Below are 14,298 nucleotides of genomic sequence, written 5' to 3'. Positions count from 1 at the left end.
TATCTGATATTGTCTTCCTCATCCTTCCTACCAAGACCCATCACTACACACTTCTTTGCACGAAATTTCATCTGCCCTGTGTCTACCCATTCCACCAATTTATCCACCTCCTCCTGAGGTTGTGAACTTCCTGGGACAGAAACAGTTTTATATTCAGCCAGAGACATTTAGAATTAGAACTGCACCAACTGTTAAACATGGATCTTCCATTACCTGCTCCTGGCAGACTCCCTCTGCTGGTACATGTATGTATGGTAGCCTCAAGTGGTCAAAATGTGCAATGTACTCTTCTCCTAATTATTTACTACATTTTCAAGTGTTGTGCCAACAGCAAACTTTTGAAATTATGCTCTGTCTACTCAAGTCCAAGGCAATAAACGTCAAAAAGAACAATGGTCCCAACACTGACCTCTGGGAGATACAATTTTTTTTCAGTATTCCGTCGTGGGAGGTGGGCATCGCTGGCAAGAACAGAATTGGTTGGCCATCCTTAATTGCCCTTGAACTGAGTGGCTGGCTAGGCCCATTTCAGGGGGCAGTTAAGAGTCAACCACATTGTTGTGGGCCTGGAGTCACATGTAGGCCAGACCAGGTAAGGACGGCAGGTTTCCTTCCCTAAAGGGCATTAGTGACCCAGATGGGTTTTTACGACAATTGAAGATAGTTTCACGGTCACCGTCACTGAGACTACCTTTCAATTCCAGATTTTATTAATTGTATTTAAATTCCACCAGCTGCTGTGGTGGGATTTGAACCCATGTCCCCAGAGCATTAGCCCAAGCCTCTGGATCACTGGCCCAGTGACTATCACTATGCCACCGTTCCTCTGCAAACTGCATTCCAATCTGAGAAACATCTGTTCACCATTATTCTCTCCATTTGCCAATGTCGTGTCCAACTTCCACTGTCACTTGAGGGACGATGGTGACGTAGTGATAATAATCTGCCATCCTTGCCTGGTCTGGACTACATGTGACTGCAGACCCACAGCAACGTGGTTGACCCTTAACTGCCCTCTGAAATGGCCGAGCAAGCCACTCCGTTCAAGGGCAATTAGGGATGGACAACAAATGGTTACTTTGCCAGTGACACCCACATCCCATGAAAGAATCAAGAAAAAAAATCCTGTTGCTTTCCACTTTTGCGAATAAATCCATTACAGAGAGCCGGGGATAGTTTGGTATTCCAAAACCCAGGCCCATACACATGTCAGAGCGATCAAATGGCCTCTCTCTCTGCTCTAATCATAGGCAGAATCAAAGAAATTTCCCACAGACAGCTATGAGGCAAAATTTATATGTAAACACTGGCCCAGAACACCAGGGAGAACTTCCCTGCTCTTCCTCAAAATAGTGCCATGGGATCTTTTACATTCACCAAATGTTACACCTTTGGTCAAAAAAGGGTGGAGAGCTAAGCCCAGCAACTACCGGGCTTCGGTGGTGGGGAAACGTTTAGAAACAATGATTCGGGACAAAATGAATAGTCACATAGTCAAATGTGGGTTAAGTAAGGAAAGCCAACATGGGTTTCTTAAGGGGAAATTGTGTTTATCTAACTTGCTGGAGTTTTTTTGAAGAGGTAGCAGAGAAGGTTGATGAGGGTAGCGCTGTTGATGCGGTGTACATGGACTTCCAAAAGGCATTTGATACAGTGCCACACAACAGACTTGTGAGCAAAGTTATAGCTCATGGACTAAAAGGGACAGTAGCAACATGGATACGGAATTGGCCGAGTGACAGGAAACAGAGAGTCGTGGTTAATAGATGTTTATCGGGCAGGAGGAAGGTTTGTAGCGGAGTTCCCCAGGGGTCAGTGTAGCAACTTTTGCTTTTCCTGATACATATTAATGACTTAGACCTTGGTGTGCAGGGCACAATTTCAAAGTTTGCAGATGATACAAAAGTCAGAAACATTGTGAACTGTGAGAAGGAGAGTGTAGGACTTCAAAGGGACATTAGACAAATTGGTGGAATGGGCAGATAGGTGGCAGATGAAGTTCAATGCGCAGAAATGTGAAGTAATTCATTTTGGCAGGAAGAATATGGAGAGACAATCTAAAATAAACAGTACAACTCTAAAGGAGGGTGTAGGAGCAGAGGGACCTGCGTGTATAGGTGCATAAGCCATTGAAAGTGGCAGGACAGGTTGAGAACGTGGTGAATAAAACATACAGTACCTTGGACTTAATAAACAGGGGCATTGAGCACAAGAGCAAGGAGGCTGCATTGAACTTGGATAAAACCCTAGTTCAGCCTCAGCTGGAGTATTGCGTCCAGTTCTGGGCACCTTACTTTAGGGAGGCTGTGAAGGCGTTGGAGAGAGTGCCAGAAGGATTGACGAGAATGGTTCCAGGGATGAAGAACTTCAGTTGTGAAGACGGGTTGGAGAAGTTAGAACTGTTTTCCTTGGATAGGAGAAGGCTGAGAGCAGATTTGATAGAAGTTTTCAAAATCATGAGGGGTCTGGACAGAGTGGAAAGGGAGAAACTGTTCCCACTTGTGAAAGGATCGAGAATGAGGGGGCAGAGATTTAAAGTAATTATTAAAAGAAACTAAAGTGATATGAGAAAAGTTTTTTCACACAGCTAGAGGGTATGGTCTTGAATGCACTGCCTCAGTACTGACCCTCGGAAAGCGGAGCACTCTCTCAGTACTGATCCAATGGCAGTGCAGCACCCCCTCAGCACTGACCATCTATCAATGCAGCACCCACTCAGCACTGACCCTCCAACAGTGCAGCACCCCCTTAGTACTGACCCTCTGACAGTGCAGCACCCCCTTAGTACTGACCCTCCAACAGTGCGGCACTGCCTCAGTACTGACCCTCCAACAGTGCAGCACCCACTCAGCACTCACATCCAACAGTGCAGCACTCCCTCAGCACTGACCCTCCAACAGTGCAGCACTCCCTCAGTACTGACCCTCCAACAGTGCAGCACCTCCTCAGCACAGACCCTCCAACAGTGCAGCACTCCCTCAGTACTGACCCTCCAACAGTGCAGCAATCCCTCAGTACTGACCCTCTGACAGTGCAGCACCCCCTTAGTACTGACCCTCCAACAGTGCAGCACTCCCTCAGTACTGACCCTCTGACAGTGCAGCACACCCTCAGTACTGACCCTCCGGCAGTGCTGCACTCCCTCAGTACTGACCCTCCGACAGTGCAGCACTCCCTCAGCAATGACTCTCTGACAGTGCAGCTCTCCCTCAGTACCGACCCTCCGACAGTGCAGCACCCCTTCAGTACTGTCTCTCTGACAGTGCAGCACTCCCTCAGTACTGTCTCTCTGACAGTGCAGCACTCCCTCAGTACCGACCCTCTGACAGTGCAGCACCCCTTCAGTACTGTCTCTCTGACAGTGCAGCACTCCCTCAGTACTGTCTCTCTGACAGTGCAGCACTCCTTCAGGGCTGCACGGAGAGAGCCAACCTAGAATTTTGTGCTCAGGTCTCTGAATTGGGACCATGTGTCAATGATATTCTGAATCAGAGGCAAAAGTCTCACCCAACAAACCCATCCAATGGGGATGAGAAAGAATTATGTCAGATTGATTTTAAAACAGATTAAAGTAGTTCAATTGATAGACAGCGAGGGGCTGTATCTATTTAGTTCAGTGTGTATCAATATAGATAACCAGAAACATTGGAACAATATCCATATGTTTGCCTGTTTTTCCTGCAATGCCTATATACTCCAGCAGGTGTCAGCGGAATGCTTTTTATTCCGTCCAATATATCAGAGACAAGGGAACTGTTTAATATGCACCTCACAGTTAAACCTTCTCCAAATGCAATTACTAAATGGAAATTACTTTACATACTTATTTTTAATACTGATGTACATCGTATCAGCTGCATACATGAAGGAAATAGGAACAAACTCAAGAGGAATCAAATGAACTTGCATTTATATAGTGACTTTCACCACCCCAGGATGTCGCAACGTGCCAGTGAAATGCTCTTCCAACTGCAGACACGTTGTAATGTAGAAAACATGGCAGCCAAATTCCACATCGCTACCTTCCACAATCAGCAATGTGTTCATGGCCAAGTCATTTGTTTTTAACAATGTTGCTTGAGGGATAGATGTTGCCTGGGATACCAGAGAGCTTCCCTGCCCCTGTTTGAAGTTGAGCCGGAGGGTCTTTTACCTCCACTTAAGAGGCAAATGGGGCCTCAGTTTAAAATCGCATCTGAGAGACGGCAACTCCGACAGACTCAACCCTCCAACAGTGCAGCACTCCCTCAGTACTGACCCTCCGACAGTGCAGCACTCCCTCAGTACTGACCCTCTGACAGTGCAGCACTCCCTCAGTACTGACCCTCCGACAGTGCAGCACTCCCTCAGTACTGACCCTCTGACAGTGCAGCACTCCCTCAGTACTGACCCTCTGACACTGCAGCACTCCCTCAGTACTGACCCTCTGACAGTGCGGTACTCCCTCAGTACTGACCCTCCGACAGTGCAGCACTCTCCCAGTACTGACCCTCCGACAATGCAGCACTCCCTCAGTACTGACCCTCCGACAGTGCAGCACTCCCTCAGTACTGACCCTCCGACAGTGCAGCACTCCCTCAGTACTGACCCTCCGACAGTGCAGCACTCCCTCAATACTGACCCTCCGACAGTGCAGCACTCCCTCAGTACTGACCCTCTGACAGTGCAGCACTCCCTCAGTACTGGCCCTCCGACAGTGCAGCACTCCCTCAGTACTGACCCTCCGACAGTGCAGCACTCCCTCAGTACTGGCCCTCCGACAGTGCAGCACTCCCTCAGTACTGACCCTCCGGCAGTGCAGCACTCCCTCAGTACTGACCCTCCGACAGTGCAGCACTCCCTCAGTACTGGCCCTCCGACAGTGCAGCACTCCCTCAGTACTGACCCTCCGACAGTGCAGCACTCCTTCAGTACTGGCCCTCCGACAGTGCAGCACTCCCTCAGTACTGACCCTCTGACAGTGCAGCACTCTCTCAGTACGGACCCTCTGACAGTGCAGCACTCCCTCAGTACTGACCCTCCGACAGTGCAGCACTCCCTCAGTACTGACCCTCCGACAGTGCAGCGCTCCCTCAGTACTGACCCTCGGGCAGTGCAGCACTCCCTCAGTACTGACCCTCGGGCAGTGCAGCACTCCCTCAGTACTGACCCTCCAACAGTGCAGCACTCCCTCAGTACTGACCCTCCGACAGTGCAGCACTCCCTCAGTACTGACCCTCCGACAGTGCAGCACTCCCTCAGTACTGACCCACCAACAGTGCAGCACTCCCTCAGTACTGACCCTCCGACAGTGCAGCACTCCCTCAGTACTGACCCTCCGACAGTGCAGCACTCCCTCAGTACTGCAACGGGAGTGTCAGCCTGGAGTTTGTGCTTAACTCCCTGGTGTGGTATTTTAACCCGGCGAGGTAAGAGTGTTACCTACAGAGCAACTGTTCAAAAAATATATAACTCTTAAGTAAACTAAATAAAATGCGCACTGTTGGAATTGACAACTGAAAATATCAGGAGTTGGCAAAGTTTATATTTAACTTTTAGCCATAAGACTGTGTCATGAAGAAAGGTGGTCAGTGAATCGTTTGAAACACTAAAGCTGTCAATACAATTCTTCACAGATAATCCTTCAACACCGATGATTAAGACAGAGTTTTTCATTTACTCCATACCAACGTGGAACCATTTCGCTCCTGCAGCTGTTAATGTTTCAGTGCCAGAACTTTCCCAGCAACCTCGTGGTTGCTGTTGGGGTTGGGAGGAGGGCAGGGTACTGGGTGTTTGAGAGGGGGGGGTGGGTGACAGGTTTGGGGTGGGTGGGGGGGTGCTGGAAGTGTTGGTATCCTGTTCCCTTGCCTTCCGTGTTCACCTTTGCTCATTCCTGGAACCTCCGCTCGTATCAGGAATGCCAGGCTTTCCTTATTTTAATCTGACCTCCCGCTCTCCGCCACAAAACCTTTGCCATAAATCAGTGTTTGCAAAGCCGGAGAGCAGGGGAGCAAGGCAAAATGCAACGGGCGGGCAAACCTAATAGAATCCTAAACTCTGGAATTCCCCACCTAAACCTCTCGGCCTCTCTACTCTCCCTCCTCTTTTAAGGTGCTGCTTAAGGACAACCTCTGGCATCAAATGTTGCTTGATAGTCAATCCTGTGAAGCCTTGGGCTGTTTTACAACAACAACTACTTACATTTATATGGCGCCTTTAATGCAACAACATGTACTAGGAGCGGTTATCAAGCAGAATTTGACACCGAGCCACATAAGGAGATATTGGGGCAGATGACTAAAGGCTTGGTCACAGAGCCAGGTCTCAAAGAGCGATGTAAAGGAGGACGGAGAGGCAGAGAGGGTCAGGGAGGAGGTTCCAGAGCTGAGGACACACCCACTGTCGTGCGTGAAGGTAGAGCCTCTCCTCCTGCCTGTCAGGGGGTCACATGTTTGTTCTTGGAGGCTCCGACGAATGAGCCCTAAGCGTGGGTAATGGGTGGGGGGAGGAGCTTCTCTATTCATGGACCTGATTCAAGCATGTAGCTTCTGGAAAGATCTCCATAATAAAGTTACCTGTTTCCAGCGGAAACCTTGTCCGGTCCGTCAGGTCGTTACGCCCACGGATGGTGGATCCGTTAAATTCAGGGGCGGACAAGAGGTCAGAATCAGAGGAGCGCAGATATCTCGCTGACAGGGGGAGGGTGGGGAGTGGATTGTGAGGACATCACAGAGATCAGGAGGAGGAGAGGCCTTGGTGGGATTTGAAACCAAGGATGGAAATTTATCAAAATTATAGGGCAAAGAGTCATAGAGGTCTACAGCACAGAAAAAGGCCCTTCGGCCCATCGAGTCTGTGCTGGTCAAGCAAGTACCTAACTATTCTAATCCCATTTTCCAGCACTAGGCCCATAGTCTTGTATGGCATGGCATCGCAAGTGCACATCCAAATACTTCTTAAATGTTATGAGGGTTTCTGCCTCAACCACCCTTTCAGGCAGTGAGTTCCAGATTCCTACCACCCTCTGGGTGAAAAAATTCACATCCCCTCTAAACCTCCTGTCCCTTACCTTAAATCTATGCCCCCTGGTTATTTATCCCTCCACCAAGGGGAAAAGTTCCTTCCTGTCTACCCTATCTATGCCCCTCATAATTTTACACACCTCAATCCTGTCCCCCCTCAATCTCCTCTGCTCCAGGGAAAATAACCCCAGCCTATCCAATCTCTCCTCATAACTAAAACTCTCCAGCCCAGGCAACATCCTGGTAAATCTCCTCTGCACTCTCTCTAGTGCAATCACATCCTTCCTATATTGCGGATTCCAGAACTGCATGCAATACTCTAGCTGTGGCTTAACCAGCGTTTTATACAGTTCCAGCATAACCTCCCTGCTCTTATATTCTATGCCTCGGCTAATAAAGGCAAGTATCCCATATGCCTTCTTAACCACCTTATCTACCTGTCCCGCTACCTTAAGGGACCGGTGGACATGCACACCAAGGTCCCTCTGATCCTCGGTATTTCCCAGGGTCCTACCTTTCATTGTGTATTCCCATGTCTTGTTTGTCCTGCCCAAGTGCATCACCTCACACTTATCCAGATTAAATTCCATTTGCCACTGATCAGCCCATCTGACCAGCCCATCTATATCCTCCTGTAATCTAAGGCTATCCTCCTCACTATTTACCACCCCACCAATTTTCATGTCATCCGCGAACTTACTGATCAACCCTCCTACAATCAAGTCTAAATCGTTTATATATACCACAGAGAGCAAGGGACCCAACACCGATCCCTGTGGAACCCCACTGGACACAGGAATCCAGTCACAATAACATCCCGCGACCATCACCCTCTGCTTCCTGCCACTCAGCCAATTCTGGATCCCATTTGCCAAATTGCCTTGGATCCCATGGGTGCTTACCTTCGTTATCAGTCTCCCATGCGGAACCTTATCAAAAGCCTTGCTGAAGTCCAAGTAGACTACGTCAAATGCATTGCCCTCATCTACACATCTGGTCACCTCTTCGAAAAATTCAATCAAATTGGTCAGATATGACCTCGCTTTAACAGAGCTCACTCGGTCCATTGCGCCCATTCCAGTCCTGGCTCTTCACAACTAGAGCTAAAATCCTGGAACTCCTTCCCTAACAGCACTGTGGGTGTACCTACACCACATGGACTGCAGCGGTTCAAGAAGGCAGCTCACCCACCAGCTTCTCAAGGGGCAATTAGGGACGGGCAATAAATGCTGGGCCCAGCCAGCCAGCGAAGCCCACGCCCCGCCGAGGAATGAAATAAAAGTACTCGAGCGCTGCTTCCCCCGCATCCTTCTATCCTTACGCTTTTTCGAATTGTTACCCAAGTCCTTTTTTGAAACAGTGTTTTTTTGAAGTACCTCCAAGCCCTGCTTTATGTTAAAAAATAATTCATTGGCTGTGAAGTGGTTTGGAGCGTTCGGAGGATGTGATGGAAAGTGAACAGCAGGCTCCGATGAAAGGTCATTGACCTGAAACGTTAACCCGGCATCTCCCTCCCGACAGGCGCTGGGAGACCTACTGGGCATTTCCCGAATTTTCCATCTTTTATGAAGTGAAAAGTGCTGGATGAAATATAAAGGTGCTTTTACTTTGGTCTGTGAAGTAAACATTGGCAAAGCTGAGTGTAACGGCCCTAAAATATAAATGAACACACAGTGGAAAAGCCCATGTGGGGAGGCAGGCAGCTGAGTTCTGTAGTTTTTGAAGCCAATGTTTGAGGCCTGTAAAGTAATCCCGGTGGGGAAGCAGCATAAATATTACTCTTAAGGCTTATGTTGAATTTGAATGGAGCAGTATAATAGAAAACCTAGGGTACAGGAGGGGGCCATTCAGCCCATTGGGTCCATGCTAGCCCAACGAAGAGCCACCCAACCTGATGCCGCCCTTGGTCAATGGCTCCGTGGGTTACGGCATCTCAAGCGCATGTCCAAGTGGGTTTTGTTTTTTTAACGTGGTGAGCGTTCCTGCCCCGGCCAGTCTTTCAGGCAGGGCGTTTGAGAGTCCCAACGCCCTCTGGCTGAAAAAAAAAATTACTCCTCAACTCCCCTCTAACCCTGCCCCTGACTGTTGACCTCTCTGTTAACAGAAATAGGTCCTTCCCATCCACTCTTTCTAGGCCCCCTCATTATTTCATACACTTCAATTAAATCTCCCCACCCCCACCCCTGCCCCAATCAGCCTCCTCTGTTCCAGAGAAAACAACTCCAGCCCATTCGATCTTTCGCTATTGTTCTCCTTGTAAATCTCCCCTGTACCCTCTCTAGTGTGTGACCACATCCTTCTTGCAATGCAGCGACCAGGGCTGTACGCAGCCCTCTAGCTGCAGCCTCAGCAGTGTTTGGTATGGGGTATGGTTCCAGTATAACCGCCCAGCTTTTATACCCTTCTATTTTACGAATGCTTTGCCCAAAGGCAGCATTGTCCTGCTGATGCTTCACCCTGAGCCTTTTCTAGGCAGCTCCTTTGTCCAGTGGGTATTACTATCATCTTCCTCTCAGGGGAAGGCCAGGAGGCAGGTCCTGGGGCTGGGGTTTTCCGTGCCCGTTGGCGTCGGGCGCGTTTGGAGGTGTGAGCGGACAATATGGCGCAACCAGCTTCGCGAGGGTGTGAAACCAGTTTGCGATTGTCCGCTCCGCCCGCCGATGGTGGGCCACGTTTCCTGCCATTGGATGTCAGGGGCCTCATTGTAACATATAAGTGTAGCGTTATTAGGACCACCCGCCGGTCTCAGCCCTCCCTTTGCTGGATCATCTGCCCACGTTGGCGGGAAAGCACGTGTTTCACAACTGTACATAAGCGACGTGCACCTGGTGAGCTGCACTTCACTCAGGACTTCGGGGTTTGTTTACCCACCTTGCCTCGGGCAGCACTCACTGTCATCAGCGCCAGGCTTCACAGGCAGCACCACATCACTTTTAGGGGGGCTCACGGGCAGGTTTCTACCTACCAGACCAGCCGTATGTGGGTGGCTTTTCAATGGCTGCTGTGCTAGGCCTTGCTTGGGGAAGGGGGAGAAGTGGCCTCAAGCCAGGGAAGATGCTGCAGGGCGAGGGCTGTACTGGGGAAGGGGGAATATCGCAGGGTGTGTGTGGGGGCACAAGTTGATCTGTGCAAGTGGCCTGAAGATGGTGAGGGCTGAGGAGGCAGCCTCCAGAGGAGATGAGGTCAGATGGAGATGTGAGGGTGTGTGTGAGAGAGAGTGAGTGGTGATGTCCCTTGAGCTGGGAGTGAGTGAGATGCCAGTGAATGTGTGATGGGCTTGTGAGTGTGTGAGTTTAGAGTGATGAGATGGTTGCCTTACCCTGGCTGCATGGATGAGATCATTCATCCTCTGTCTGCAGTGGATGGCCGACCTCTCCTGTGCAGCGTTGGCACTGACCACCACTGCCACTGCCTGCCATGCTGGATTAGTGATGCCGCTGCCCGTCCTGCAGCCAGAGCGGGGTTAGAGGACATTGCAGCAACCTCCACTGCATCCAAAAGGCATTCCAGTGACGCGTCACTAAACCTGGAGGCTGCAGTCTTCTTGCCTTTTGTGGATATCTTCCCTGTTGTAGTGGTGGGCTGGAAGCGCTGAGATGTGTGCGCACAGCTGGACTTTAAATATGGCGCCCGGCGTGATGAAGTGACGAGGTGACGGCGTGGCGGGCAAATGAGAGCCAGCCCGCCATGGAAACAGGGCATTGCCTGCGAATGCATTAGTAATACCGCGGGTTTGGGACGATACAGTGTGAAAACACACCATCGTTCCTGCTACCGCACTCCATGTAAATCTGGGACGATTCCGCCCCTAGTCTACCTCAACTGGAATGGAAATCCAATCTGCAGTGTTTGAGTTATTCTACACATGTAGTCAACTGAGCTAACTGGCACCCATATACTCTAGGTCTCAAACTTCACTCCCTCCACCACCGACGCACAGTGGCAGCAGTGTGTGTACCATCTACAAAATGCGGTGCAGAAACTCACCAAGGCTCCTTCGACAGCACCTTCCAAACCCACGACCTCTACCATCTAGAAGGACAAGGGCAGCAGATAGATGGGAACACCATGAGCTGAAAGTTCCCCTCCAAGTCGCTCACCATCCTGACTTGGAAATATATCAGCCGTCCCTTCACTGTTGCTGGGTCAAAATCCTGGAACTCCCTTCCTAACAGCACTGTGGGTGTACCTACACCACTTGGACTGCAGCGGTTCAAGAAGGCAGCTCACCACCACCTCCTCAAGGGCAATTAGGGATGGGCAATAAATGCTGGCCCAGCCAGCCAAGCCCACATCCCGTAAATGAATAAAGTAAATAAATAAATGAATAAGCCATTTGCCTTTTTAGCCATGTTACCTGGTTAGGCATATGAGGCATTAATAGAAATGTCAGCCTTACCTCAGTTGCTGGAACACTCTAGCCTCTAAGGGTTCAAGCCCCACAGCTGAAACGAAAGTATCTCATGCTCATCCAACTTATCAACATCAAATGATTTTATCAAAAGTTGCAAAAGGATTTTCCAGACACGATTGTCTAATATTTCCTGCTTTAAAATAACCAACGGGCAAGATACCAAGGACTGGATAGAGGCTGGGATTTTCCATTCCCACCACCCAGAGGACCCTTTGGTCGGTCCGGCAAATTTTCCACCCCACCCATGACGATTCCCACCTTGGGCAAGAATGGAAAATCCCGATCAAAGATTTCTTTAATGAAGTTCGAGTGTCTGAGATTGATCTGATTTCTTTTCCCGCTGCCCTGTCCTTCAGTTTGTACTGGGAGTGAAATTTCCAAATCGATACCAAACTCGGAGCAGTGAGAAACAGGGAAGGCGACGCGAGTCAACAGGACGTTGATGAGCAGAGTGGGCAAACAAGTGGCAGATGGAATTGAATGCATGGAAGTGGGAGGTGAGGCGTAGATAGGGAGAGACTGTTCCCACTCATGAAAGGATCGAGAACGAGAGGGCACAGACTGAAAGTCATTGGCTAAAGAAGCAAAAGTGATGCGGGGGGGAAAACTTTCTCTCACAGCGAAAGGGGGAAAGGGTCTGGAATGCGTTGCCCTGAGAGCGGGATGGAAGCAGGTTCAATAGAGGCGCTGAAAAGGGAGTTAGGCTGTGATCTGAAACGGAGGAAGGTTCAGGGTTAGAGAGAGAAGGCAGGAGAATGGCACTAAGTGAAATGCTCATTTGATGAGCCTGTGTAGACACACGATGGGCCAAATGGCCTCCTTCTGCACTGTGACAATCCTGTGGTTCTGTGATGCACTTTTTCAGAAGGGATGGGGAGAGGCAACATCAGCTTGATAGCACCGTTCTGAAGAGTGTGCAGGAACAGAGGGACCGAGGGGTGCACGTGAACAGGTGGCAGAACAGATCGAGAGGGTGGTTCGCAAAGCCAATGGGATCTCGGGTTTTACAGATACAGGCACTGAGCACGAACGCGGAGACCTTATGCTGAACCCTGATCAAACTCTGCCCATGAAGTCCAAGCCGCAGAGCAATCCAATCAGCCTCAACCCCCTGTGGCCCTCCGAGGGGAGGATTTTCCCCTCATCGGGCGGGCGGGCGGGTCTGGGAGAGGCCTCGCAACGGACCACCACCCACGATCGGGCCCCCATCGCCATCTCACGCTGGCTGGCCAATTAACGGCCAATTAACGCGCTGATAGCCTCAGCGCTGCCTGGGCGGGGGTGGGGGAGGCGGGAGGAGGGCGTCAGCGCTGAGGTGTGAGTATGCTCGCGGGGGTGGGGGGGAGGTGCGCTCAGTGAAAGCTCCCTGGGGGGGGGCCACGGAGCTGCCTCAAGGAGCTGAAGATTGTTAACCTGAAAAATAAAGGTTTCAAAAATAAGGAAATCATGTCCCCCACACGTGACTCTGTCACATGAACAGGGACATGTGGAAAGTGAGTTTTAAAAGTTTTTTTTTTATTCACTGTCTGAAACCTCATCCCGCCCGTGGATGAGATTTCATTAAAAATGCGAAGGCCGCCTGGTCTATTCACCCGCCCGCCTGGCTGGACGGGTAGCGGAAAATTCGATTTAATTCATTGATTAAGGGCCTTAATAGGCCTCCGGATTGTCGGCGGGACTGCTCTGCTGCCTCTCCCTCTGCCCACTGGGCGAAATATAGCGGGTGTCGGCGTTGGCGGCGGGGTGGGGGGCGCTCGCCTGATGTCATCGCGCACGATTTCACTCCTGCCCAGGTCGAGCGGGCGTGTGCCTGCGGGAGGATAAACTCTGCCCCGGGTTCATCTCCTTCGAGCGCCCGTCCAATTTCCCCTTTGAAACCGTTGATCGCCTCCACTTCCGGCGGGTTCCAGCTCATTACCTCTCACTGTGTACAGAAATCTTTCCTCATAACCTCCCACCTCCCCTATTTTTAAGCAAGGCTTTCGACAAGGCCCCAAACGGCAGACTGCTTAAAATAAAAATTCCATGGGATCCAGGGGAATGTCGCGAGACGGATACAAAATTGGTCCGGTGGCAGGAAACAAAGGGCAATTGTTGACGGGGGGGTTTTTGTGACTGGAAGGCTGTTTCTAGTGGGGGTTCCGCAGGGCTCGATACCAGGTCCCCTGCTTTTTGTGGCATATATTAATGATTTAGACAAAAAAAGTAGGGACATGATCAAGAAGTTGGCAGATGGCACAATAATTGGCCATGTGTTTGATAGTGAGGAGGATTGCTGTAGGCTGCAGGAAGACATCAATGGACTGGTCAGGTGGGCAGAAAAGTGGCAAATGGAATTCAGCCCAGAGATGCATTTGGGGAGGTCAAAGAAAACAAAGGAATATCCAATAAATGGGAGGATACTGAGAGGTGTAGAAGAAGTGAGAGACCTTGGAGTGAATGTCCACAGATCCCTGAAGGTAGCAGGACAGGTTGATAAGGTGGGTAAGAAGACATATGGAATCCTTTCATTTATTAGCCGAGGTATAGGATATAAGAGCAGGGAGGTAATGCTGGAACTATATAAAACAATTGTTAGGCCACAACTTGAGCACTGTGTGCAGTTCTGGTCACCTCATTACAGGAAGGATGTAATTGTGCTCGAGAGGGTACAGAAGAGATTTACCAGGATGTTGCCAGGACTGGAAAATTGCAGCGATGAGGAAAGATTGGATAGGCTGGGGCTGTTCTCCTTGGAACAGAGGAGGCTGAGTGGAGATTAGATTGAGATGTACAAAACTGAGGGGGGCCTGGATAGAGTGGATGGGAAGGGCCAATTTATATTAGCAGAGAGGTCAGTGACTAGGGGGAATGGATTTAAGGTGATTGGTAGAAAGATTA

This window comes from Cetorhinus maximus, chromosome 4, assembly GCF_964194155.1.
Source record: "Cetorhinus maximus chromosome 4, sCetMax3.hap1.1, whole genome shotgun sequence".
NCBI classification, from domain to species: domain Eukaryota; kingdom Metazoa; phylum Chordata; class Chondrichthyes; order Lamniformes; family Cetorhinidae; genus Cetorhinus; species Cetorhinus maximus.
Note: the sequence above shows the minus strand (reverse complement) of the source record.